The sequence below is a fragment of the Zosterops lateralis genome (assembly GCF_965231275.1).
Source record: "Zosterops lateralis genome assembly, chromosome: 1".
NCBI lineage: Eukaryota > Metazoa > Chordata > Aves > Passeriformes > Zosteropidae > Zosterops > Zosterops lateralis.
Genome location: NC_139762.1, coordinates 123,210,721 through 123,236,299, shown reverse-complemented (window position 1 = coordinate 123,236,299; position 25,579 = coordinate 123,210,721). Strand labels below are relative to the sequence as shown.

Here is a 25,579-nt window from a genome sequence, read left to right as displayed (position 1 = left end):
TTAGGGTACAATTGTGGTTATAACACACTTCTCTTCCAAGACACGAATGCATCACTAAACACATGGAATTGTCTACAGGAACGAGACTTGAAAAACACTGTTCATTTATAGAAGGAGCTGAAGGCATCCCATGAGAAAACTCTAAGAAAAATGTGATTATAATATTTTATCCAATTTACTATGGTATAAGTAAAAATTTCAAAACAACGAAGGCCAGCTGTTGAAATCTGCAAACATTGTCCAGACACTAAAAATTGGAAAACGGTTGGCTTTAGACTATCTGGTTTTAGTCACAGCTCGTGACTGAGTTGCTTTAATATAAATTTCTGTTGTCTTTGTTAACACAATATGTTTACAGTCTGGACACATTTACCAAACATTTGATTTAGCTGTAAAAGTGAATCTCTGGAAGCACAGTCACAAGGCAAGTGGATGCAACATCAGTGACTTCAAAGGATGTGTGTCTTGTATTGGAGTTTTATTAGGAAGACCACATTCTTCTCTATATGAAACCTTTTCATCCCTCTTCTGCAATATATAGCAGCTTTAAGTAGAAATTAACTGCTTTTTCCTCCATTTTGAGGCCCATTCACGCTCTTTCATTGAACAAAACAGAAAAAAACCCAGATATTTTGCATGTAACATCTAATTCACTTTTAAATCTCTATCTATAACTTCAGTTGAAGCTGTTTCTGTTGGTTACCTCATCATACAATCATAGAATCAAATCATAGAATGACTTTGGTTGGAAAAGTCATTCAAGCTCACTTAATTCCAGCCGCCAGCCATGGGCAGGGACACCTTCCCCTGGACCAGGTTGCTCAAAACCCTATCCAGACTGACCTTGAACACTCCCAGATCTAAGGCACCCATAATTTCTCTGGTTCTCACCTGTTCTGGTGTCTCTTCACCCTCATGGAAAAGAAGTTCTCCCCAGTATCTGATCTAAACCTACTCTCATTTTAAGGCTTTTCACTCTTGTCCTGTCACTACAGGCACTTGTAAAAAGTCTCTCTTCATCTTTCTTCTATTTTCCCTTCAGATACTGAAAAGGCTCTGTTAGGTCACCCCAAAGCCTTCTCTTCTTTAGGCTGAACAATCCTTTCCTCATAGGAGGGGTTCTCCATCCTTCTAATCATCTTGGTGCCCATCCTCTGGATTCGCTCCAAGAGGTCAATGTCTTTATTATGAGATGCAGCCCTGCATGTGGGATCTCAGCAGAGCAGAGGGGCAGGATCCCCTCCCTCATCCTGCTGCCCACACTGCTTTGGATGCAGCCAGGACACATTTGGACTTTCTGGGCTGTGAGTGCTCATTCCTGGGTCATGTCCAGTCTCTCATTCATCAACATTTCCAAGTCCTTTTCTTTATCCTTATTCCTGAGGGGCTGTAGTTTTGGGAAGTGGGCAGAAAGAAGATATTTTGATTTTGATAAACCTTACCAGGGCTGATGACCCTTCAGTGTTATGGCACAGTGACACGCGTCCTGATTTCTGCAGACCAGGGCCTCCCAAAATTTCATCAGAAATTGCAAATTAAATACAAATGGGAACACATGGAAACACAGCAAATGGATTTTGGTTTGCGGTTGAAAGTAAAAAGTTCTGATAAGTCATTCATTCCAGGAAAACCGATGTAAGATGAGCCATGCAAAAGCAAAGCTCCTCACAAAATAACGCCAAATTAGGCCTTATATCTTAATGCATCAATTTTATTTGCACAGTAGCAAGACTATTTCCCAAATGCAGACAGTTTTTAAGACTGTGCTCACACAGACCATTTCCTATCATGAAAGTGAAAGCACTCCAGAGAATTTCAGAAAATTGAATCTATTCTAAAGTTTTCCAAAAACTGGAAGCTGCAACAGCAGCCTGGCCAGGGAAAAGCCCAGTGTTCTTCTGAGTGCTTCAAGGGAGGATTCATTTCTGTTTGCTGAAAGCAGCTGGGTAACAAGAATTTGTACCACTCCCAAGATCACTGTTTTACAGGGAAAATCTAGTTTTCCAGAAGTCTCAACCGGAATAAAATTATTTCTTAGTTGATTAGTTTACCTCTGAATCTTTTTCCCTGAGCCATTCAAGGTCCCATGAGTGAGGGACACTTTAGAACAGAAAAATGACTGTAATGTATTATATTTGTTTTCTGGTTTACATATTTTTTAACCCAAATTAAAAAAAAAAAAAATACCCCCGTGTGACTGTCAACACCTAGAGTGTCACCCAAGTTCACTTTGTCCTTGTTGTTATACAAGAGACTCCATAGTTCCTGAATTTTGGATTCTGGTTTTATTGTTGTTATTGCTGTGTAGAATAGCTCCCAAAAACCTTGCAGCACAGTATCAAAACCAGGAAGGGGGCCAATCAGGCCTGTAGAGGATCCATAGGGCTTTTCACCGCTCCTAGATTGGAAATTCCCATCTGTATTTCAGGACTTGATTATGTGATATCCTATCCCAAAAAACATTTTAAAAAACCCTCCTCTGCCTTTCCACTTCCCACTTTGGACTTCAGTGTAATGAGAAGGTGCCAGATCTGTGGCAGCTGTAGCTGCCTACAGCAAAGGTGAAGGAGAAGTGGTTTTCCTTGTGTTTGAACTCCCCACTGTCTCATCTTTTGCCCTGTAGGGACAGCCTGCTCCTGTCCCTTCATGATTTCTTTCTTTAAGTGTGTCCATCCTTTCTGCATCCCTTTGTTTTAAGGTATTCTCTGTATCAGCATCTGTGTTAATAATCAGAAGGCTCAATTGGTTCAGAAAGTGTCGTGAACCAATTCAGGATCCCATGCCAGGGCCCCAGGGAGGCAGGAGACTTCCCTGTAGGAAGTGTCCAGTTGACATACAGGGTCCTTATTTCCCCTCAGAAGGGACTCACCTACTACAAGTGCCCTTCTTTTCCTCTTAATACACGGGGCTGTGATCCATCTGACAGAGTACGTGCAAATGGCAGACTCTCCACACAGATTTTTTTTCTCTGGTGTCATCTGTCTGACCTTCTGGACCCAGGGCCTTGTACCTATTCTGTAAGGGCACCTGGGAAGGTGATGAGTGTTGGGAGGGGATTAGTTTACTTCCCCTAATAGGGACCCATTTACATTGCCTCCTATCTAGTAGATCTCCTCCTTCTGCCACATGGCAAGAGGAGTGGGGCTCCTTTGGCTCCTGCTGAGATTCTCTCAGGGTTGGAAGGGAGTAACTCCACCCACCTATTTTTTTTTTTTTTTCCTCTCCCTAAGACTCCTTTCCACTTCTTCCTTAAGCTCTGCCACCAGACTCACTCTAATGAGAACTACATCTCTGCAGCAGTTTTGTTCTGAGGAGTCAAGTTTCCCCCCAGCCCCTCAGTTTAAATACTGTTACACCAAATTTGTGATGCTATGCAGCATTTTCTATCATCTTACAGAGGTCTCATCAGTCCACAGTGAAAACCCAAGATGACTCCAGCATTATCAGTTTGGGCCAAGGAAGGGATTACTTCCACAGGGTTTTAGGTTACCTCGTTTTTCTGCTCCATTGCCCTCTACGTATAAGTTGGGGGTTTTGGCAAATGTGAATGCTACCTAAAAGAGTAGAGCAGGCACGCAGTGTAAAAAGTGTCAGAAATATCACTTTTTTAAACAAAATCATGTCTCTCTCTAGTTCCATGTCACTTGGTATTTTTACTTTGCTGCTGGGACGAGGTTTCTTCTTACTTTTCAGAAGCTGAGTGTGGCACTTGACCAGAGTGTGAGCATTATTCTTGTACCAGGACAGCATAGCAAAGGGAGGGAGGTCATGGAGGTGTTACAGGAGAATACTGTCATCTTCAGAAACAGCAGTCTCTGATTGTTCCATTGGCCTGATTAAAGTTTTTATTTATATTATATCCAAGGATGAGGGAACAGCTTCTGATAAAATAAGTAATAATTCATGGGATGATGTCTCAAGATCACAGATAACAGTATATTTCCTCTGGAAGTGGCAGTCACCCAGATATTGTTTAAGAGTATCTGTCTTGTCCTGGGTATGCAAGCTAGAAAATTATATTGAAGAACTGCCTAAATCTAACCATGATTGTCATCAAAACTCTTACTGTGGCTTATAAATTTTTTATATATAGGCAAAAGAACAGCAGGCATGCATTGATTTTTATTAAAGAAAAAGAGAGCCATTTTCTTGTAAAATTAACAAGCTGGCATTTTAGTGTCTGATGTATTTGATTTTTTGGTTTAGAGTGTTGAAACTTTCACCACAGTGAAGGTATTTTTGCTGTTGGAACAGTTAATAAACCATCCTGTATATATCCACATTGTCCCCTTATTCTGGAAAGAAAGATGTCATTGCTTTAGTGATCAGTATGCAGTATTTTCCCTTGCTCCCCTGCTGAAGTAGAAAAACAGACTGGTGAATTTGAGTAGAGTTAGAGTGCTGTATTACAGCTGTTTCCCTGAGAACAGGACAAAGGGTCCTTGAAGACTCCAAGGCACACAAAACCTTCTCCAGCAGCACAGCTTGCACGTGTTCCTACATACATATCCAGGTTTGTTTCCATCTGTGCAATGAAGATCAAAAGAACTGAGGAAATGTATACTTTAGGGTTCTCTGAAATATATAGACCTTGTAAGAAAAAAGTATTTAAATGTTTTTCTCAGTTCAGGTTAGAGCTGAACAATCCTAGAGAAAGCAGAAGACTGGATTTTATTACCATCACTTGAATGCAAGCTAAATTGCATGAGATTGATGTTTTTAATCAGTGAGTTCATATGAAATTTCAGAAAAAAATTGATTCTTGACATAAACAAGGCAACAGTAATAGAAGTATCACATATGACCTCCTTTTTTATTGTCTCAAAAGTTGAGCAAGAACCTTTCTATATAAAACTATGTCTTTCTCTTTTACAGCCTAGTGGCACAGCAACAAAAATGTTACTAAGAGAGCAGTTCAAGATTTTGAAGAAAAACATAACAATTGCAGCTTACCCAAGGAATAGCTTTCTTTTAATTAAGGTAGTTTTTCAGCACTGTCAAATATTTGTATATTTTGTTTTAAAAATTTGGACTAATGTGATTTACAACAGTAAATTATGAAAAATATCTTTCCACTCCCTGTCCTTATGCATCATTTAAGCTTCCTGCATCTCTGTCACAGTACTTTAATGGTCTGTCAGCACTGAGCTTTCATTTTCAGAGCCAATGAGAGAAGAAATAGTTAAGAATCTTAATATAAATAAATGCTAAAATAAAGTTACTCAAGACTTAAAAGCTGATGCAGTATGCTAAATTCTAAATGTTTCTCTCAAATCCACAGTTTTCAATTTAAATGCTACTCGCTTTTTGCTGTACTAAATTCTTTGTTGTACCAAAGCCTGGCCAGTGTTTTATATTCTTGAGTTAAGTCTGATGGAAAACAAGGAAAATGGTTTCCTTAATGACAAAAATTAGAATAATTTACGATTCTGGACTATATACCTTTCTAAATAAATGTGCAATTATTATATTTCATTCATTTTTGTGGGTTTATTACCTTGGTTATGAGGAAGATGGTGAGTATAGAGCAAATCACTTAGCTCAGCCATTGAGTCAATTATAAAAATTTCCATTTAGCAGAAGCAGAATTCTTTTTAGGGATTCCAGTCTTAAATGGTGTCAGATTGTAAATGTGGGAAGATTTCACAACATTTACTTTCTAGACATAAAAAACTGAAAATCTGTTACTGATTTGAGGAAGAGAGATGAGAGCGTGGAGAACAGCATTTCAAGGCAATTTTTCTAATATTGGTACAAGACCTATACAATTTTGAAGTTCTGCAATCCAGCAGAAGACTTCAAAACCACTCATGGTCAGTACATGTACAGCACATCCTTTCTGTGTTCCAGCAAATTAATTGCTAGCAAGATATTTAGACTTTTAGTTACACAAATAACCATATGTATATACAAATGAAAACTTAGTTTTGAAATTCTCTTGGTTCCCTAAATATCTCCAGCTGCCAATAAATATATCAGTTTCTGTCCCATGGGAACATCCAGTTAATTTGCCTAATTTTTATCCAAATTCCTTCACAAAAAGAAATAGTAATCTAGATTTTGAATCAGCTCTATTTTGCATGTAATCCTGGAAAGGGGAAGTACATGATTTTACAGGTTCAGTAAAATAATGGGCCAAGAAATGCACATTTTGATTCATAAATTCATAGTGAAGTTCATAATTTTTCACTTAGTCTGCAGAAACCCTGTGCTGGGTTACATTTCTTTCCTTTCCAGGACAAGTATAATGTGCTTCATCCACCAACTCTCCTTCTTTTCTCATTTGCACATGGAAGAAGAAACAGGAGCCCTTTGGAGCTATATAACTGAAGTCCAACAATTCACATTTCCCCATCAACTGGAAATTCAGGTGTTTTCCTTTTCATGACCATAAAGAGATCATCCACACTTTACAGAGCTGTCAGGACCACCATTACAGCCTCTGCCCTGGGGAAGGAAACCACTGAAAATTCCCTCAGGGCATGCCATAGCTTCAGCATGAGTCTGCTCACTATGAACAATTTTCATGATGAATTATTCTCTGATGAATGAATAAGCTTTCTCCAATGAGTCAGTTGAAAAACAACTTTAAGTGGCATCCCCAGAACATTGTATTATGAGCAATCCCACAATTAACACCAGAAGGTTATGGTATTTTAAATTTTCCTTTCTGACTTTTGAAGTTACATGGCAATTTTTCTCTCATGTGCTATCCCTATGGGGCAGAAATTATGTAATGATGCATTTCCACCCTTCTAAAGGCTTTCATGCAGAAAACAACATTTACTCTGACCTATGGAAAAGTACCATATTTCGTAATTGCACTTTGATTTTTGAACTGTTTAAGAATTTCTTTCTATTAATTTTTTGCAATAATCCTACAATAATTAAGAAATCTAAGAACACATTTTTCTTGCTTTATTTTTGAACTGGTCTATTCATAATCACTTAGGAGTTGCTAAATGTAACCAGAGCAGTCTAGCAAGCAATACTAGGGCTCATTAAGCAACTGGGTGATGTGTTACTTTTATCTTTTGCAATAAGGACATTACTATTTTGTTGTCTTCTTGCTACACACTTACTATTGCCCTCAGGTATATTTGTTTAAACATGCACGTAAATTATACCTGCACTAGTGGAAAATGAATATCTAAGGGGAACAGTCCCTTTTGCTGCTGTTTCCAAAGCAACTACAAAAGTTCACACCCCTTGAGGTCATGGCCTGTTTGTCTTGTGCAGAGGTGCTGGATAGCAGCAACAACCATCATACAGAATCACAGATGCATTTAGGTTGGAAAAGGCCTCTAATATCAGTTGTAATGACTACAGCTATTAACCCAACACTGCCAAGTCCACCATTAAACAATGTCCCTAAGTGTCACATCTATGCAGATTATCTCCAGAGACGGAGACTCAACTACTTCCCTGGGCAGCCTGTTACAATGCTCAACAACCCTGTCAGTGAAAGACTTTTTCCTAATATCCAATCTAAACCTCCCCTGCTGCAACTTGAGGCCATTACTTCCTGCTGGCCACACAATCACAGAATCAATTAGGTTTGAAAAGACTTCTGATATCATGAAGCCCACACTATTGCAGATACACGGCAGGATGCCATTGGCCTTCTTTGCCCCCTGGCCACAGCTGGATCACATTCAGCTGCTGTCAACCAGAACCCCCAAATCCTTATTCACTGGGCAGCTTCCCAGGCACTTTTCTCAAGCCTGTAGCACTGCATGGAACTTTTGTAAACCTCATGCAGAAACACTTAATCTTGTTGAACCTAATGCCATTGTCCTCAGCCCATTGATCCAGCCTGTCCAGATCCTCTCCAGCAGACTTGGCATCATTTGCAAAGTGACTGAGGGTGCTCTCAATCCCCTCATCCAAATCACTGATAAATACATTAAACAGAACTGGACCCAGTACTGATCCTTAGGGAACACCACTGATGACTGGCTGCCAGCTGGATGTAACTCCATTGATTCTCTGGCCCAGGCCATAAAGTGATTTTTTTATCCAATGAAACACACGCTCATTCAAGCCATGAGCATCCTTGACAAAGGAAGTTTCTGGTTCCACTTGCATCAAGTGCAATAGGAGGTAGGAGCTCTTTTTATACGCAGTCCTTACCAAATTTTGTTAGGCTATGACCAGCAATGGTCTTTGTTCTCCTGAAGAATATTTATCAGTGTCTTTCAATTCTTTAAAATCCATCAGTGGGGCATGGATTCTTCCCATACAGTCAGGCAGTTGCCCTGGAGCAAATCATGGCTTAATTGCATTGCCTATAAACAAGCACTTGCCTTGACTTCAGAATCAGAAAGCCTTTGCAGATCAGGACTCATAGCTATTGAAACTAACATTGTCTCTCTTTTATTTATTTATTTTTTTCTTTTCTCTATGATAGCCTCATGAATGGAGTATTTATCTTAGTTTAAATACGGTCTGTATTTATTCACCTGACTCTTTTCCCATGTAATTTCAACTTATTAATTTGACTATATTGTTTTTTTTGGAACATCTAAATGCATTCTGTCACCTAGAGTTGTATTTCTCATAGGTTCAACTATTAATAAAAGCCACAATTGCTCCTTGTTCGTTTCCTTCAAGCTTCAGAAGCAGAAACCAAGCAGGGTTTCTTAAGGTATTTTTGCCTGGATATGAACAGACTAGGTAAATTAACAAATTTATTTGCTATGAATAGTAGTTCAAAGTTGCCAGCACTAACCAGAGCTTATTTGTTCATTTTATGCTTTGTATTGTAGCAATAAATATTTATGATAATCATGCCCCATTTTTATTCATATTAACATTGAAGACAGCTTACAAATATCTTGGGTTCTCCAGATGTTAACTTTACCAGCCAGACAAGTGCTGGAAGTTTTGTTGGTAGAAAAAGCAAATAGATATTGGTATTTTCATTCCTACAGATTATGTTCTAATCACACATTTTTTTAATTAACTAAAAATTTAGATAGAATAGCAACCACAAAGTGAATCATGCTGGTATAGTGACAGATTCTTTCCTTAAAATTTCTTCTGAATTCCTTTTTCATACTCCTTATGAGTATACACAATTCACTTTATCTGCTTCAATTCTATCAGAGAAGGATTCTTTTTATCACACAAGTTTTGCTTTCAGAATGTGCTATGTCTCAGAAGAGTGAGAATGGGGAATTATCACAAACACAAAATCATCTGGCAATATATTTATCTTTTTTATTTTAAATTGATAACTCAGAGGTTTATTTTTAAAGGACCTAAATTATGCACTTCTTGAGAAAGTAAAACTTTTGTGGAAGTTGGTCCTGTGTATTTTGAGAGACACATTTTGTTCTTTACTAAACAAATATAACTTTTAGTATTACTGTTTTAATTGCCCATTCTCAGTTGGGATTGTTTGTTGACCTACGACTTCTTAACATCTGCCTGCTATGGGGTCACCTTGTCCTGCACTGACTTGACAAATATTCTCTTGGTTTATGCATTTCTCTTTGTGGTAATGGCAACTCTAATAATAGTGCACATACTGAGTCTCTTCTGGAAACATCTTAGATCATTCTTAAAGCAACTCTAGGACTTTCATATTAACAGTTTGCTTTGGTCAATAGTTCTTGGTTTTGTTTGAAATAAAGCTCATCTGAGTATATATGCCCTATTTTCCTGCTCCTTTCAGAGTCAGAGTTTGTTTCCTTTAGCCTTTAGAAATAGAAGCCTTTGTCATAAGTAGGCATTTTTTTCAGATAACCATTCCCAACATACATATTTTAAAAAATAAGATCTAATTTCTCTTTATCAGACTAAAATTCTCATTTTTACAAATAGAAAAGGATATAATTATTCTTCCTCTCAAAAGAACTCAAATTTACCTTTCACACATGCAGACTTTTGAATGGAGATTCTGATACTTTTTTCTGTTGCACTTATTCCACTGCCAGCAGGGGCAGATGTCAAGCTCTTTCATGAAACCTTTAAATTTCTGGTACTGCTTTTGTAGAAGCTTATGAATAAAAATGAGGAAAGGCATTTGATAATTCTGTGCAATCTGTATTTCATCCTGGCCTCAGAGTGGCCATTTCCCCATTCAAATTTGTGTGGTTAAACTCTAGGTAGAGTCTATCCTTCAGAGTGAGTAGCTTTACTCCACACAAGCTAGATGGAGGGATAATATTCAGAGTTTGCAATTTCATATTAAAAAAAGGCCATGTATATTAGAAAATGTTGTGTGAACATTAGTAATAGCATAATGTCAAAGGCAAAACCATCAGCTGCTTGTCTGTCTCTACCATGAGGAATGAGTGATTGCAAACAACAGAAGACAAATAGTATAATCATAAATATAGAATATTTTTCCCAATATCTAACAGATTTTTGCTGAGGATATTGTTGGCTGCTGTTACTTCATCTTACTATTTTTTTTTTCTGATTTTTGGAGGGTTTCCTTGGAAGAGAAAACTCCAGGGAAGAAAATAGTATCAAATAACAAGACTGTCAAGAATAATATTTTTATATACAGTTTTAATTGAGTTATCCTCAGCTGCCATTCTAATCTTTCTTTGCTTTATTTTAAGTTTATGGTTTACCTAAGTTAAACTCTTTTAATGTAAATATATCTTCAAGAATCATTCCCTTTATATGCATATTTTCTTAGAGTCAAGCCAGAATATTATAGCCCGTTCCAAATTTTTATTTCCACACTTCCTGAATGACTGCAATATTTCTCTCTGTAGATTTTTGAATGTCCCATTAAAAAAAATAGCAACCAAAAAATCTTTTGGGCAGTGGTCACTGAACACATGGAAATCTGGTTACACAAAGTCTGCTCCAAGCCCACACAGCTGGGCAGTGGGCAGGTGTTGACTGCTTCTTAGAAGAGCTCCCTCACCCTTTTATGAGAATGGAAGTGGATACTTTGAGGATGCAGCTCATCCTACAACTTACACAGGGGAACGTTTCTGGACACAGAGTTATTTTTTTTTCCCCACAGATGGTCAGGATCTTCACAACAGTCTGCTGCCCAGACACTGCGAAGTGTGGTTACAGCTCAGGCTGCAGAATCACATGTTCCTGCTTTTCACAAATAGATCCAACCTGGATCCCATGCCAGAAGTCTGCCATGGATTTCACTAAGCAGAGTCTTGTGGCAAGGCATTCTGGTCTTTGGTATCTTTGCAAACTAAGATATCAAGACCTGACATTTCAACGGTGGCATGGAAGGTCATTTTTAATATTTTTTCTGTCTTCATTTCAGAAGGCTTTTATAATTGTAACTTTATAAGCTTTGATTTTCACCTCACTGTTGGACTAGTTTAGCATTTATTCCCACAATGATACATTACTCTGATATAACCAAGACCCCACACTGTTAAGAACATGGGCAAACAACTACAGTCTGTCTAATTCCTCCTTTTTTCTGTAACAATAAAACAGATGTAAAATACAGCATGAATAAGGGATAAAGATGTCACCACAGAAGGAAATTAATTAAGCTGACTGAAAGTGTAAACATAAAGCTTGCATAGAACATAATCCAGTTTTGCAAGGCCCAATTCAAGTCTTTACTAGTATGGAATATTGTTAAACTTACTAATGCCCATATAATGCATGTGAAAGCATTATTCTACCCACAAATGATAAAATATTTACTTACCTGTTGCAAGTAATTTTTCCAAGAAAAGGATATGCAAATACAGATTCAAATAGTTTTAAAGATGAGCACAAACAATAGGAGAGGAGATCAAATGTTTTACATTAGGGATTGCAAAACAGAATCTGTAAAAAAGCTCTTCTGTGTCTCTTATCCCCAGAGTTCATCCATGCAGCATAATTTGACATGTACATGAAATACTGCAGACTGGCTTTCAGAGCAACAGACATAATGCAGGACCTTTTCTTTACTGAGAACTAAAAGTTGAAACCAAAATATTCATCATATGGGGGTATCATGCTACATCTTTTTTATTACAGTCAGGTATAATAATTCTACTATAATTATCTTATTTATACCAGCAGTTAGAAATTGAAATCTAAAATTATGAAATAACTGGAACTTTACAAAAATTAGTCTGTAAAGCAAATAATCTGTAAAGGAAATAAACTTAAAAACAAGAAAAAAAAAATCTTTCCTTGCTCCAGATAGTAAGAATTTAAAAGACTGGATGACAGAACTTGGATTGCTAAATCCAGTGTTTAGATTTCAAGTCCCAAAGTAAGTTAGAAGTTATAACTGTTTAAATCATGACTCATAAGAAGTGCAACAGCACGCTTGCTTTTGTTTTAGTCATATTCATTAAAAATGCATGGATCCTGCATCAAAAAGATACCACAGAAGAGATGTAACTATTTATCTTATTTATAGTTCTATACAAATTAAAAAGAAAATTTTCTTATTTAGTTTGAACAGCATTCTTTTCTCCTGTGTAAATTAATGTAATGATATAGAATAAGACCTTACATGGTAACATGCACTTAGATGCAAAGCCACGTGAATGTCCCACAGCCACGATTCACATCATATCAAGACAATGGGATACAGTAGATATTTCAGTTTGCATGGAAATGCATGCAGACACAAGTTCTTCATATTGAATATTTTTGGTTTTGTACAACAAAAGATATTCCAGGCTTCTTTATATGTTCACTACAAAATGTCACTGCTGCAAAAGTGAGTAGAGAGGCAAAAATTCTCTTTCTCAGTATGATTACTGTTACTGATAGTTTTTGTCCTTCATGCAGGAATCAGGCTCAGCTTCACAATGCCAGCCCCATCTTCTCACATTCATTCACTCTGTTACAGAGGAAGAATAATGTGCCTATGGCTCCTGTTCATGGTAATTTTGTTAGAAGCAAAACTCATCTAAGAATTTCCTGTTCATTTAACCACTTACTCTTTCATACAGAGAGTGACATAAATATAGCTGAAGACAAATGCAAGATGGACAAGTAAAGTTAAAAGAATGACTAGCTGGAAGTAAGCAGAGATGTTTTTTAAACTGGCATTAACACTTGGAAAACTTTAACATGGATCTGGAGTCTTAGCATGGCATCCACAAATGCTAGCACACTGTACATAGATGTTCATTGCAGGAGATGGGGATCTGGAGACTCTTGCTTTTCTATGGGTTTTGAATACAAATCTCTGTACAGGAAGGAGTCATCTTCTGCTGCAGAGGATTTGAAGACATGGACCTTCTTACTGAGACAATCACTTCCTCCCTTTCAGCTACAGCTTCAAAGAAAGAAACTTGCCAGTCTTCGTACCAGCAACCCAAAGGTTCATTCTTAACTAGACATGCAACTTTTCTCCTACTTCTGCTAAAATAGGAGCAAACTAAGCTAAAATCTCCTATCTTTCAGAGAAAAAAGCTATGCTCTGGGCTTGTGGATTGTCCTATCCTGTCCTGGACCATATTCAGTTGCTCTTCCTAAAGCTTGTCTGTTTGCTGGGTCAATATTGCACTAGGGCAAGGCTAGGTATCAGGCTGCAAAATTCTTGTCCTTACGTATTTTTGGCTCAGTATTTTTGACACATGATACTGTTATAAAATGGAAAAACTAAAGGACACAGCTTCCCACAGCTCCATAATATAGGATCCATTACTTTCTACAATGCTTACCATTATTATTGAAACCTTAAAATAAAAATAACCAAGTACTATTTTCCCTACAGTTTCCATCTGACATAAGAAAAAATAATACAATAGTCTTGTAGAGCAGAACTCCAAGTTCTAAGAGGACTAAGAGAAATTTATTTGTATCTCTAGTGAAGAGTTGATTCACAATGCACCATTTTGAAGCCTTGTATGCAGGAGATCAGGTATTTCCTAGGAGATAACCAGAAGAATGTTTGGTGGCTTCTTATATGCCTTCTGTTTCTAAAGTATGTGTGACTGTGGGGGAATTGAATGCAAAGATTCAGATGGCACCTTTCAGTGCTGTAATCATGAAGGATTTACAATTTTAAAAAAAAATTATTGGAATGTTTTCACAGCCTGTTGAAAGTGAGAACCAACTCCAATCTGAAAGGCAGCAAAAAATTGTCTAGCAGCACTGATGGATTTTGCGCTACTTCAGCTTGCTGTTTGCATCTCTGTCTCTGTAAAGAGTTTGTACTAATTGCCTGAATTTTAGCGTCATTTATATTGCAAGCAACACATGAGATGCAGTTGTAAAATTATCACTCAATGTGTTAGTGCCCCCAAGGAAGGCATACCAAAAGGCACAGGCTTTATCATTGCATTTTCGTTGAGGGTACCCCATTGGTTTTAATGATCTTTATAACCTCTCAATTCAGTAACTATGATAAGACATAACTTTGTCAAATTATATAAAATATCCTTACGCTCAAAAGGTAAATATGGGGAAGCTAAAAGAAATAGAATTTGAGATTAATTAACTTCCAGAGCAAAGGAAATCTATAGAATAAGAAAGATCTATTATAAATATAATGGAAGTAGGAATTATTGGCTTTGAATATGGAATGCAAAATAAATCACATTGTAATGCACTAGATCTTTTTTAGATTTATTGACTAAATTTGTATATACTACTCTCTTCCTCTTGTAGGGTTGATTTCTCTGTATGTTTTTTTTGTACTATATCTGTTCAAGCTACCATTTCTATTTTAAAAGTCTCTGTGCTTGTAGCCATGCAAAATTACCAGTGACACATTTTCTTTTGGGGGGCACTACACTGGTAGTGTACCAGTGACACTAATAAGACACAAACTTTTGCAAAGCAGGTAATTTCTTTGTTTCTGTTTTGTTTTGACATCTTTTATAATCTTACTGCAAGTCCTGATGTGTTTTAACATTTGCTAATACCATTTCTTTCTGTAAGCACTTAATGCTATGACATCCTTACAGAGCAAAGCTCCTTTCTGTCATCCTGTGAAAGTCACAGCTTCATGCCAATGCTCCCGAGCAGAGAATTTCTCCTGGTCATTCCCATAACATCCTCATATCCTCCTGCTACTGGAGGAGTTTGCATCTGTGTTCATCTTTTACTTGTTTTGCTCTTGATAGCATATATTAGCAAGTGTTTCAATTTGTATTCATCTTCAACATCCTGTTTTTTAAAGAAACAAAGGTCTCTCCATACCACTATTGCTGTCAATACATAGTGCATTGGGATGAAAAGTTAACCTCCTGTTGCAACAATTACTGTGGTTAAACAACTTTTAGAGCTATTTTAGTGACAATCAACAATCTGCCAGTGTTTGATCAATTTCAGCTTCTGAATAGATTTGCAGAATCATAGAATAGCAAAAGCATTGCGGTTGGAAGGGACCTCTGGGAATCATCTAGTTCAAGCATAGGAGCAGGTTGCACGGGATCATGTCCAGGCAGTTTTTTAATTTTTCCAGAGAAGGAGACTTGACAAGGTCTCTGGCAGCTTTAGTGCTCTATCATCCTCATAGTAAAGAAGTTTCTTCTTATATTCAGAAGGCACTTCCTGTGCTTCAGTTTGTGCCCATGTGCACTGGAAGGAGTCTGGCACCATCCTTTTCTACCCTTAAGATACGTGCATGTATTGATAATTTATTGATTGCCCTCTGTCTTTTACAGGTTAAGAGTCCCAGCTCACTCAGCATTTTCTCATCAGAGAGGTGTTTCTAATTATCGTTGTAGCCCTCCACTGTATCCTCTCCAGTAGTTCCTCATCTTTTTTGATCTGGAGAGCCCAGAACTGCACAGCACTCCGGGTGAGGCATCACCAGAACTGAGCACAGGAGCAGGAACACCTCCCTCAACCTGCTGGAAATGCTCTTCCTAATACACCCCAGTTTACCACTGGCCTTCTTGGCCACAAGTACACACTGCTGGCTCATGGACAGCTTGTTTTCGAACAGGACCCCCAGGTCCTTCTCCACAGAGCTGCTTTTCTACAAGTCAGTCCCCATCCTGTACTGGTTATGCTTCCTCAGGGGCAGGATCCTGCATTTGCCTTTGTAGAACTCTGCTCTGCCAAATGGTGGGTCTACCAAGGTGACAAATAAGATAGAAGAAGAGAGCTAGAGATATGCATAGAGGAAAAGGTTCAAGACAAAAGAGAGATGCATTTAGGCATAGTGCCTCAGATTTCTATAAATCCCTACCTTCATTATCAGGACACAAATTATATTTAAGAGGCTAGAGTCTAGGCAAGTAAAATGTGCTGATGGTAATTCACTGTAGCCTAATGTGAACTAATACATTTATGAATCAAACATGATAAAAACTGCAGAAAGTTACATTTAAAAAGTGGCCATACAGTAGCTCATAAAAGATTAAACTAGTCTGAATTATATTTCCCTGTACAACTAGTTTGGAAGTTTTGTTTTTATTAAAGGATATTGCTTTTGAAAATGTTACAAAGATTTCATCAAAAGAAAAATGCATGAAATTAATTCCTATGAATGCATGGTTTTCACATATTGACATAGACTATGCCAACACAGAAGAAAAACTATCTGAATCAATAGCAATGAAAATAATGAAGTTAGCATATTATCATTGCCACAATCATTCAGGTGTCAAGTTGAATAGTATCATAAATCATCTCAGGTTAGACAGTAAGATCTGACAAAAAGGGAATTTTTGATAGAGGTAGCTGCAGATAAAACAGTGACCAAGAGTTGAAGGCAGTAAAATAAAATTTCTGTAGGTTTTAATCTTGATCTTTTCTACTTCTTTATAGACAATGGTTTGTAATTACAGACAGCAATTAAACATCAAGGACTTTTTTTCTAATATTTGTAATCGAAATATCCTTTTGACCATTTGAGCTTTTGTAGGCAAGACTAAAATTTTTAGAACTACAAAGAAATGTCACCTCGTGTTCTTAAAGGCTAGTTTCAGTGTACCACAAAGTTAACAATGACAAATTGATGCGGAAAGGTCATGACATTTTGTCAAGAGAGGGCTCTTGTTCTCAGGCAATCGAGCCTGTAAATACACACCATTCTGAAAAGTTCTGCTGCTCCAGTAGCTGCCAGTTTAGGAAATGTTTTTAAATGCCATGAGCCTCTGTGCTAGTAAATCTGTTTCTATAAAAACAAGAGTCTTACCAAAATATAATTTCAAAGAAAATAATCAATTTAGACTAACAAAGCAAATCTTGTGTTTCTGTCAAAACTATTTATTTCATTTGCTTTATTTAATTTCTTTCTGTCACATTTTTTAGAAATACAGGAATGCATCGAAAGGTAAGAAAGGAAAATTTAATATTAATCAAATTAGCTGCAGATAGTGTCCGGTTGGCAATATATAACCAAAAATGTGTATTATACTTCCATCTGTTGAAACGGGTTGGGGAGGTGTTTTCTTTATCTCTTGTATAAACCATTCCTCATCACTTGTGGGTGGGGTGGGGGAAGGAGGAGTTTATCTTCTGTTAATGGGCCAGCTGTTAAAACCAGGTGGGGCAGTGTTCTTATCTCTTCCATGGCACATCCTCCCTCCAGGGGGATATCTGCTGTTAATGGGTCGTTAAGGCTCACTGCATGACTGATAAAATTACATCATCCCATTGTGAGATGATCCACTCAGTGGGGGGAGCCAGGTGTTCCTACCTAGATAAAAACTGAGACCCAGAAACACCAAGTAGCCAGTTTTCCACTGGATTCCAGAGGAAGATCATATCCAGATCACCACCACTGGACTCTTTTGTACAGGATTATCTCTACTCCAACAGAACCACATCCGTTACTCCAGGAGGATTTATTTGAACTGCTTCCAACACCCTGACCAATAGGGTGTCGGGTCGTATCTCTGACTCTGTCAGAGTTTTCTATGATTTTTGTTTGCTTGTCTTTTTTGTACTACTACATTTGTATTTTTAATATTCCTAGTAAAAAACTATTATTCCTATTCCCATATCTTTGCCTGAAAGCCTCTAGTTTCAAAATTATAATAATTTGGAGGGAAAGGTTTGCATTCTCTCTTCCAAGGGGACCTCTGGCTTTCCCTGGCAGACACCTTTCTTTCCAAACCAAGAGAGACAGATTTACCAATGGCATAACATTTTGTGTGGCAATGAAGGCCACCTGTTATGAACACTGAGGAGTCTTGCACTGTGGGCTTCTCTGCCCAAGAACTTATTAAAACCCCACAATATGTTTCTTCCTATACTGGAACAAAAAATCAGGATTCCATAATGCTTCCTTTCTGCTCCTATTTACTGTTTCCATGGATCAGTAAATGTAGCTCTTTGGGGAAGACCAGTGATTAGCTCTTCAAAGCAGAAGTTATGTTTCCTTAGGGTTCAGGGAGAAATGTAGCCACCTAAAGGTGGGGAAAAAAGCAAACCAGGACACAAAAGACATACATGCCTGCCAATCATGGTCTTAGGCACCAGGAATTGCTTGCTGTATTTAGTACTGGGAGAGGGGAAGGAGAAGGTGATAGTGTGTGGTTGTAAACTATGGACCAGTATCACTGCCTACAGACTGAGAATGGTAATCTCTGCCGTATTACACATCACTTAACAAAAATGCCTATTGTCATCAGCTGAACTGGAGCACAGTTCTAATAGTTCAGAGTAGCTTTCCTGAAGGGAGAAAAACTAGCTCAGCAGAGGCAGGTGGAAATTTCCAAGAAAAGAATGAGGTTCTGCCAGCCTCCTATTGACAGCACTGTGTTCTGTAAGTACTTCCATTGATCTATGGGACTATTCATGCAGTAATGTTCTTTGTGCAAGGAAACAAAACAAAACAAAATGTAAATTCAAACTCAATGGGTTAAGGTGCACAATCTGGCTCATTTGTTTCATAGATACAACCCACTGACTTTCTAAATTATTATGGAAGTATCAACAGCTGTTTTCTCCACCCAACTATTTCATATTGAGTTGGAATGCACACTTATCCATCAGTAATGCAAACCAGCCCTTTCAAAGACTGTGAATAAGCAAAAAAAAAAATCATATTGGAAAAACTGGAGATGTAAAAATTGGAAAAAACGGAGATGTAAAAATTACTTAGAGATCAAAATAGCCTAGCTGTCTCAGTGAAAATAAACATAGTTGATCCACATGACAAATCAACCTTGTGAAGAGGGGGGAAAAAATGTTCTGTTTCCATGCTATGTGAATGAAAACCTTTGCCAAATTTGGGAGGACAGAGTCATCCACCCTCCTGGGGCAGAATATTATAAGCATTCACACACACAAAAAAATGACAGATATCAACAGCTGAAACTCATCATTTCCTTCTGATCCTTAGCTGTCAGGGGACTTTACAGGTAGTCCAAGACAGAAGGATATTACAAGTGCGATGAAGAATTCTGTACTGCACAACATTTCACAGCAAAACGAGAGCTCTCACAAAAATATCTTTACAATGTTTAAAGGTGTGAAATTAAAAGAAAACTGGTACCTTTGCTATACAACAGAAAGACTGTTCAAGCCCAGGTTCAGAAAAGTATTCAAGAATTGTCGAAGTTCCAGAAACTTGGAATTTGGGGTTTTAGTACATAGTAGTATACGTGAAGCAATATTGAGGACTTTGGGTGTTGTCTGGGTCCTTCTTCTTCACCTTGTTCTTCCTTCTTCTTCATGTGTTTGGGTGGTTTTCTGTAATTGGTTGGTGGGGTCCCCACTTGAAGACTTCAAAGACAATCCATCCAATTATGAAATGCCACATAAACTATTTTAACTTTAAACCTAACCAACTAACTACTTGAAGAGATCTTACAGAGAGGTACTTCATTTTACCTCATTTCTCTAACTTGCTAGTTAGAGCTCATGGCTCGTGAGTCTGTAAATAGTTAAGAAATAATAAATATCTAAGTTTGAACATGGACTGTGATTCCTGTGTATTAATCCCAACCTTGGCAGAGAAAAAGAAGCCAGAACCATCAGAAAGAATAGTTTATTTTTTACAAGATTCTCTCAATTTCAGTTTTCATGACATGTGCTATTCAGGAAGGAAAAGGGGGCAAAGAGCACCTAAAAATTCCTTAAATACCTTACAGGCCCATTGTTTGTTCTTAACAAGACTTCTCAAGTCTTTTTCTCTCAATGAAAATGTCTGAGCTAGAACTGAGATGGGGACTCTTGGACTGCTTCCTTCCATTGTAAATCTAGTGGGGATTCCATGAAATGTCATCATCATCATCAACAGCACTCAGCTCAGCACCCAGCACTGCACCAAGTGTAACTTTAAAGACAAAAACAAACAAACAAAATCCCAAAAGAAACAAAACAAAAAACTCCTTTTATATTAAATTTAGAAATGTGTTACTTATCCCACATTAAACACCAGAAATACAGCTAATGCATTTTTGCACATCTTAAGCTTTAAAGCTGTGTTTTCAACCTGTTTGCAGACTACAGAATAACAACTGAGGACAGCAGAGTGCACATGGACTGCAGAGATTGATTAGGAGGATATCCTGCATCAGATAAGGCAGGTAGGTGTAGATAGTTGGGTAGCATGACAACTCATTACTGGACAGAGACAATGGCAGGAAGTAAGCTAAAACTCTCAAGCAAGTACATTTAGGCTGTTATTTAAGCAATCACCAGCCTGTTCTTGAAGCCAAATGTGTCTCTCATACTCCCTGATGGACACTTTAGCTGATAATTGGAAATAACTAAGCAGAAAATGTGGGCTCTAGCTACTCGATGCATTCATGTGTATATAGTTGAGGGGGAAGATTGGCATTATTCATCTCCTCTGCCCTTGTTGTGTTGCTAATGATGAACAGCAATTTGCTCCTGTAAGCTTTTCCAGAATTGCCGAATTCTGCAAACTGCCAGAGTAGTGGGATTTATGGCTAGTGCAAGCTAGAGCTGTCTTGCATAATATGGGGTCATAACTGCTCAGCTACAGGCACCACAAAACTGGCAAAGTGAGAGCTGGTACAAAAAGCTACATTAGCAAACTAACAGGCACTAGCCCAATCCATTATCCAGTATAAAAATACGGGCATGGAGATGGGGTCCAAAGGAACAATTTTTACTCCATCATTGCTAACAAAGGCAAGAGGGTCCCATACTTGGTGATTAGAAGGATAAAGAGCAGTGGGTAACTAACTGTTCTTTGCTACACCCAGCTGGCACAGGACAAGATGAAATTAATCCGTTGGGATAAGGAAATTCATGGGAAAACTATTCCTATCTGCAAGCCATCTGTAGCTGTAAGTTTTCCCTGAACAGCAGTTTCTATGAGACATGTTTAAAATCACTGAGTAGATTAGCAAGACTATTTGGCCTTAGATTTCAACACAAGATTTTTAGCTGAATCACTGAACTGGTGCGCCAGTTTGACTCCATACGGTATGTAGGTACTAAGCACATTCATAGCCGATGAATATCGAATGCCCAGAGTGAGATCAGCAAAAACAACAGAAGGAGGAAAACAGCAAAACAGCAGACCTAATTAGAGAATTAGAGGTATTTTTGAGAATATACTCTACTCCTGGAAAGGTAAGAGCTTTTTTTTTGTGCAGCAGGAAATGCATGACATAGTCGCCATCACAGAGACATGGTGAGATGACTGACACATTTGGAGTGCAAGGATACACAAGGAAGGAGAGGCAGTGGAGTGGCCCTGTATTTTAGGCAGCATTTAAATTGTCTTGAGCTTAGCGATGGCAACAACAGTGTTGAATTTTTATGCCAAAAAAAAGTCAGGGGAAATACTAACAAGGCAGATATCATGGTGGGAGGCTGTTATAGACCATCCAAACAGGATGAAGAGGCAGAGGAAATATTCTATTTCTATTAGAAATCAATATTTGTATTTTCTGTTGGGAGAAGTCTCAGACTCATTAGCACTTGTTCTTTGGAGGACTTTGGCTCACCAGATATCTGCTGGGAATATAATTCAGTAGAGAAGAAACAGTCTAGGAGGATCCTGGAGTGTGTGAAAGGTAACTTTCTGATGCAAGAGATGAGGGAACCTACCAAGGGAGGCACCTGCTGCAGCTGTTTCTTGTGAACAGAGAAGGACTGGTGGGTAATGTGATGGCCAGTGGTCACAAAGTTACGGAATGTTCTTTTCTGGTCAGCAAAATTTCCACCTTGGACTTCCAGAGAGCAGACTTTGGCCTGTTTAGGTGACTGTTTAACAGAGCTCCTTGGGAGGCAGTCCTGAAGGGCAAAGGAGTCCAGGAGGAAATTCTAAAGAAGGAAACTCCAAAGGTCCAGGACCAGGCTGTTCCCATGTGCCAAAAACTGAACCAGTGAGGGAGAAGATTGGTCTGACTGAACAGGGAACTTTGCATGATGTTTGGAAGAAGGAACAGACAATGTGGGAAGACTACAAGGATGTTGTGAGGTTAGACAGGGAGAAAACTAGAAGGGCCAAAACCCAACTAGAAACTAATCTGGCTACTGCTGTAAAAACTGGTAAAAAATTGTGCTATAAATAAATCAGCAAGAAAAGGAGGGCTAAGGAGAATTTCCATCTGTTGTTGGAAGTAGGGGAGGGGTAGTGACAAAGGATGAGGAAAAGGCTGAAGCACTCATTGCCTTCTTTGCCTCAATCTTTTAACAGCAAGACCCTGAGCTGGAATACAGAGATGGAGAGCAGAATGAAGCTCCCATAACCCAAGAGGAAATGGTCAGTACCTGCTACACCACTTGGACAATTGCAAGTTTATGGGGGTGAATGGGATCCACCCAAGGGTACTGATGTAGCTGGTGGAAGTGTTCACTGAAGCACTTTCAATCCTTTACCAGCAGGTCTGGTTAACTGGAGAGGTCCCAGCTGACAAGGAGTCAGCAAATGTAATGCCCATCTACAAGAAGGGCTGGAAGAAGGGTCTGAGGATCTACAGGCCTCTCAGTTGACCTTGGGGCCAGGGAGGGTCATGGAGCAGATCATCCTGAGTCCCGTCCTATGGCACATACTGGACAGCTGGGGGTTCAGGCCCAGACAGCCTGTGTTTAGGAAAGACAGGTCCTGTTTGATCACCAGTGAAGTTGCATCTCAAATCCTTTGTTCAGTTCTGGACCCCTCACCACAATAAAAACATTGAGGTGCTGGAGCATGTCCAGAAAGGACAATGGAGCTGGTGAAGGGTCTGGAGCAGAAGTCATATGAGGAGTGGCTGAGAGACCTAGGGTTGTTTTTCCTGGAGGGAAGGAGGATCAAGGGGGATCTTATCACTCTCTATGACCACCTGAAAAGATGTTATAGCAAGGCTGGGGTCAGTCTCTTCTCCTAAGTAAAAAGTGACAGGATGAGAGAAAATGGCTTCAAGTTGTGCCAGGGGAAGTTTAGGTCTGGTATTAGGAAAAAAAATCTTCATTAAAAGAGTTATAAAGGAAGGGTTATTGGAAGTGGTTGAGTCACCATTCCTGGAAGTGTTCAAAAAAGTGGGGTTGTAGCATGGCTTAGTGGTGAAGACAACAGTGCTGAGTTAACAGTTGGACTTGATGATTTTAAAGATCCTTTTCAACAAAAAAATTCTATTATTCTATGGAAAGTCCTAAGATACTCACTGTCATGATCTAAGCATTAGTAATGCCTTTCTTTTTTCAGCAGTGCCAAACTGAGAGAGGTGTACATGCTGCCTCAGAGCTCACTGCCTGCTCTAAATTCTCACCCTTGAGTAGAATGAGTTCAAACTTCCCTTTTACATGGCAATGTCCAACAATGTAAGCATGCTCTTGTGATAGTGGGGAATGAAAGAAATCAGCTTCAGCTCTCCCTCTGAAATGAATTTCCAAATCATACTGGGTAAAAAGAGATTTAATATAGAGCTCTGCACATTCATTTTGGCTTTTCCTATTATTTTTCCATTACTTGAAAGCACGCTTCTCTTATCCACATTAAACACCTAAAGCTATTGCAGGCTTTTTATTTAAGACAGATAAAATGGTTAAAGTATTCTATGTTTTTGATGTAAAAGAAAAGATTAGAAACCTTAAGGCAGCTACTATCTAACAGTAATTGAAGCATCATCTTTTCCAGATCAGAGTACCTTTGTGGCAATATTTAAGTGATTTTCAAGCATGGAACAATTTAGTGGCTAAAAAATTACTAACATCATTTCAAGAGACAGATATTGCAAAAAATCTGAAATGATGGATTTCTTTGAAAATCTGAACCCAAACTCTTAAGTAATGAATAGCTCAATCAAGCTTTTCTTAGGAGTCCAAATGTTTCTTCTCATCTTCCACTTACAAAAGAAAAGAAAAATATTTGGCTGTGAAAACTTTTCCTTCTGTATGTCTAGATGCCAAATTAGCAGTTACATGATTTATAGCTGTCATGAGATACATTAGTAATGTGCATTAAAGTGAAGCTTCTTGTTCCCCCTTCATCTATGGTATAGTGAATTCACGTCTTAAATTACAAACTAATAATGGGCATCAGGGTTTACTGAGGAGATCTGTAGTTATCCTGCATTTCTGTACTACAAGGCAAGAAGGGCTGCTGTAACACCATGTAATTTGGTACATTAAGATTTTTAGAAACTGAATGCCAGTGAAAAGGAGAAAACACACCAGAACATAGTACACGTTTATTAAATATTTTGTCCTTAATCTGCTCACAACCTGTTTGTTTATTTATTCGTGTTGTAGAAAATGCGGCAAGACTTAGGTCTCTCTCTCCCTTTCTCTCCATCCACACAAAAACCCAACCACAGCCACAGACATTTATGGTTTATAAAACTCTTTCTATTGATCTTCAGTGTCATGACCTTTAACGTAATATATTACTGAGTTTCACCAAAATATGGCAAAGTGTAAAGAAAATAATTTCTCTGAGACTTTCACACTTGCAGTACCTCAGCAAGTGGTCCCAAATTCTTCTGTGTTTCAGGCTGAATAATATTGGCAATTTATTTTCAGTTTTTCATTATAATATAATGGTATTTTCCACTACAGATACCTGTGAATCCTCTATTGTTCATCTAGGCTATTATCCACTGGAGTCTTCTTTTTAAATGGAAAAAGAGAAATTATTTTTGAGATAATTGATACCTAGTATTTTTGATTAGGTTTAAGTCAGATCAATGCAGAGATCATTAATGACATGTTTTAAATCATTAAACAAAAATTCACTAGAAAAACATGGGGTAAAAGAAATAATTCCATTTGTTGTTTCCTGGAATTTTTGTTTGCTTTACTTTAATAAGAAGAAAAAAATCATAGGAAACTAGAAACTTGCATTTGAAATAAAGCCCAGACCTCTGTGTTTTGACTGCGCTTTCATCACTTTCTTGGTAATTTTGACCAAGTGACAATAGCATGCATTTGCATAGAAATATTCCAGACTTTCTTGTCTAGATCCAGTAGTACTAATTTCTTCTGACGCTCATATGAATTTGTTTATTAAATATTTGTAAAACTTTTCATAGACAATTGCAATCCAAAATTATACTTGTTTTGGTTTTTTTTGGTTGTTTTTTTTTTTTTTGGCTAACAAATATGTCATAAGCAACACTGGACAGCCAAACTAAGCAAGGCGCCTGCAAAGACTGCCAAAGGCTTTCTCCACTGTGAGAAGATGAGAGATTCAAGGCTGTCCCATTTTCAAGTCTTACTTCGCTAAGAATGAATTCCTTCTGAATATGTCATATTGCTTCTTTAAGTAGAAGACTGACATGTCCAAGTCACTCAGAAGTGAGGCTGGAAACAG

The 25,579-nt window shown here is 38.1% G+C and overlaps 1 long non-coding RNA gene across 3 annotated transcripts; it reads left to right on the top strand.

Annotated features, from left to right (window-relative positions):
• The first annotated feature begins 22,111 nt into the window (after window positions 1–22,111).
• LOC310918721 lies at window positions 22,112–25,579 on the top strand. 3 transcript variants are annotated; one of them, XR_014591732.1, is made up of 3 exons: window positions 22,112–22,264; window positions 22,484–22,549; window positions 25,379–25,579. It is a non-coding gene; the product is annotated as an uncharacterized lncRNA (long non-coding RNA). The 3 variants fall into 3 exon arrangements; XR_014591733.1 differs by lacking the exon at window positions 25,379–25,579 and adding an exon at window positions 23,477–23,596; XR_014591734.1 differs by lacking the exon at window positions 25,379–25,579 and adding an exon at window positions 23,474–23,596.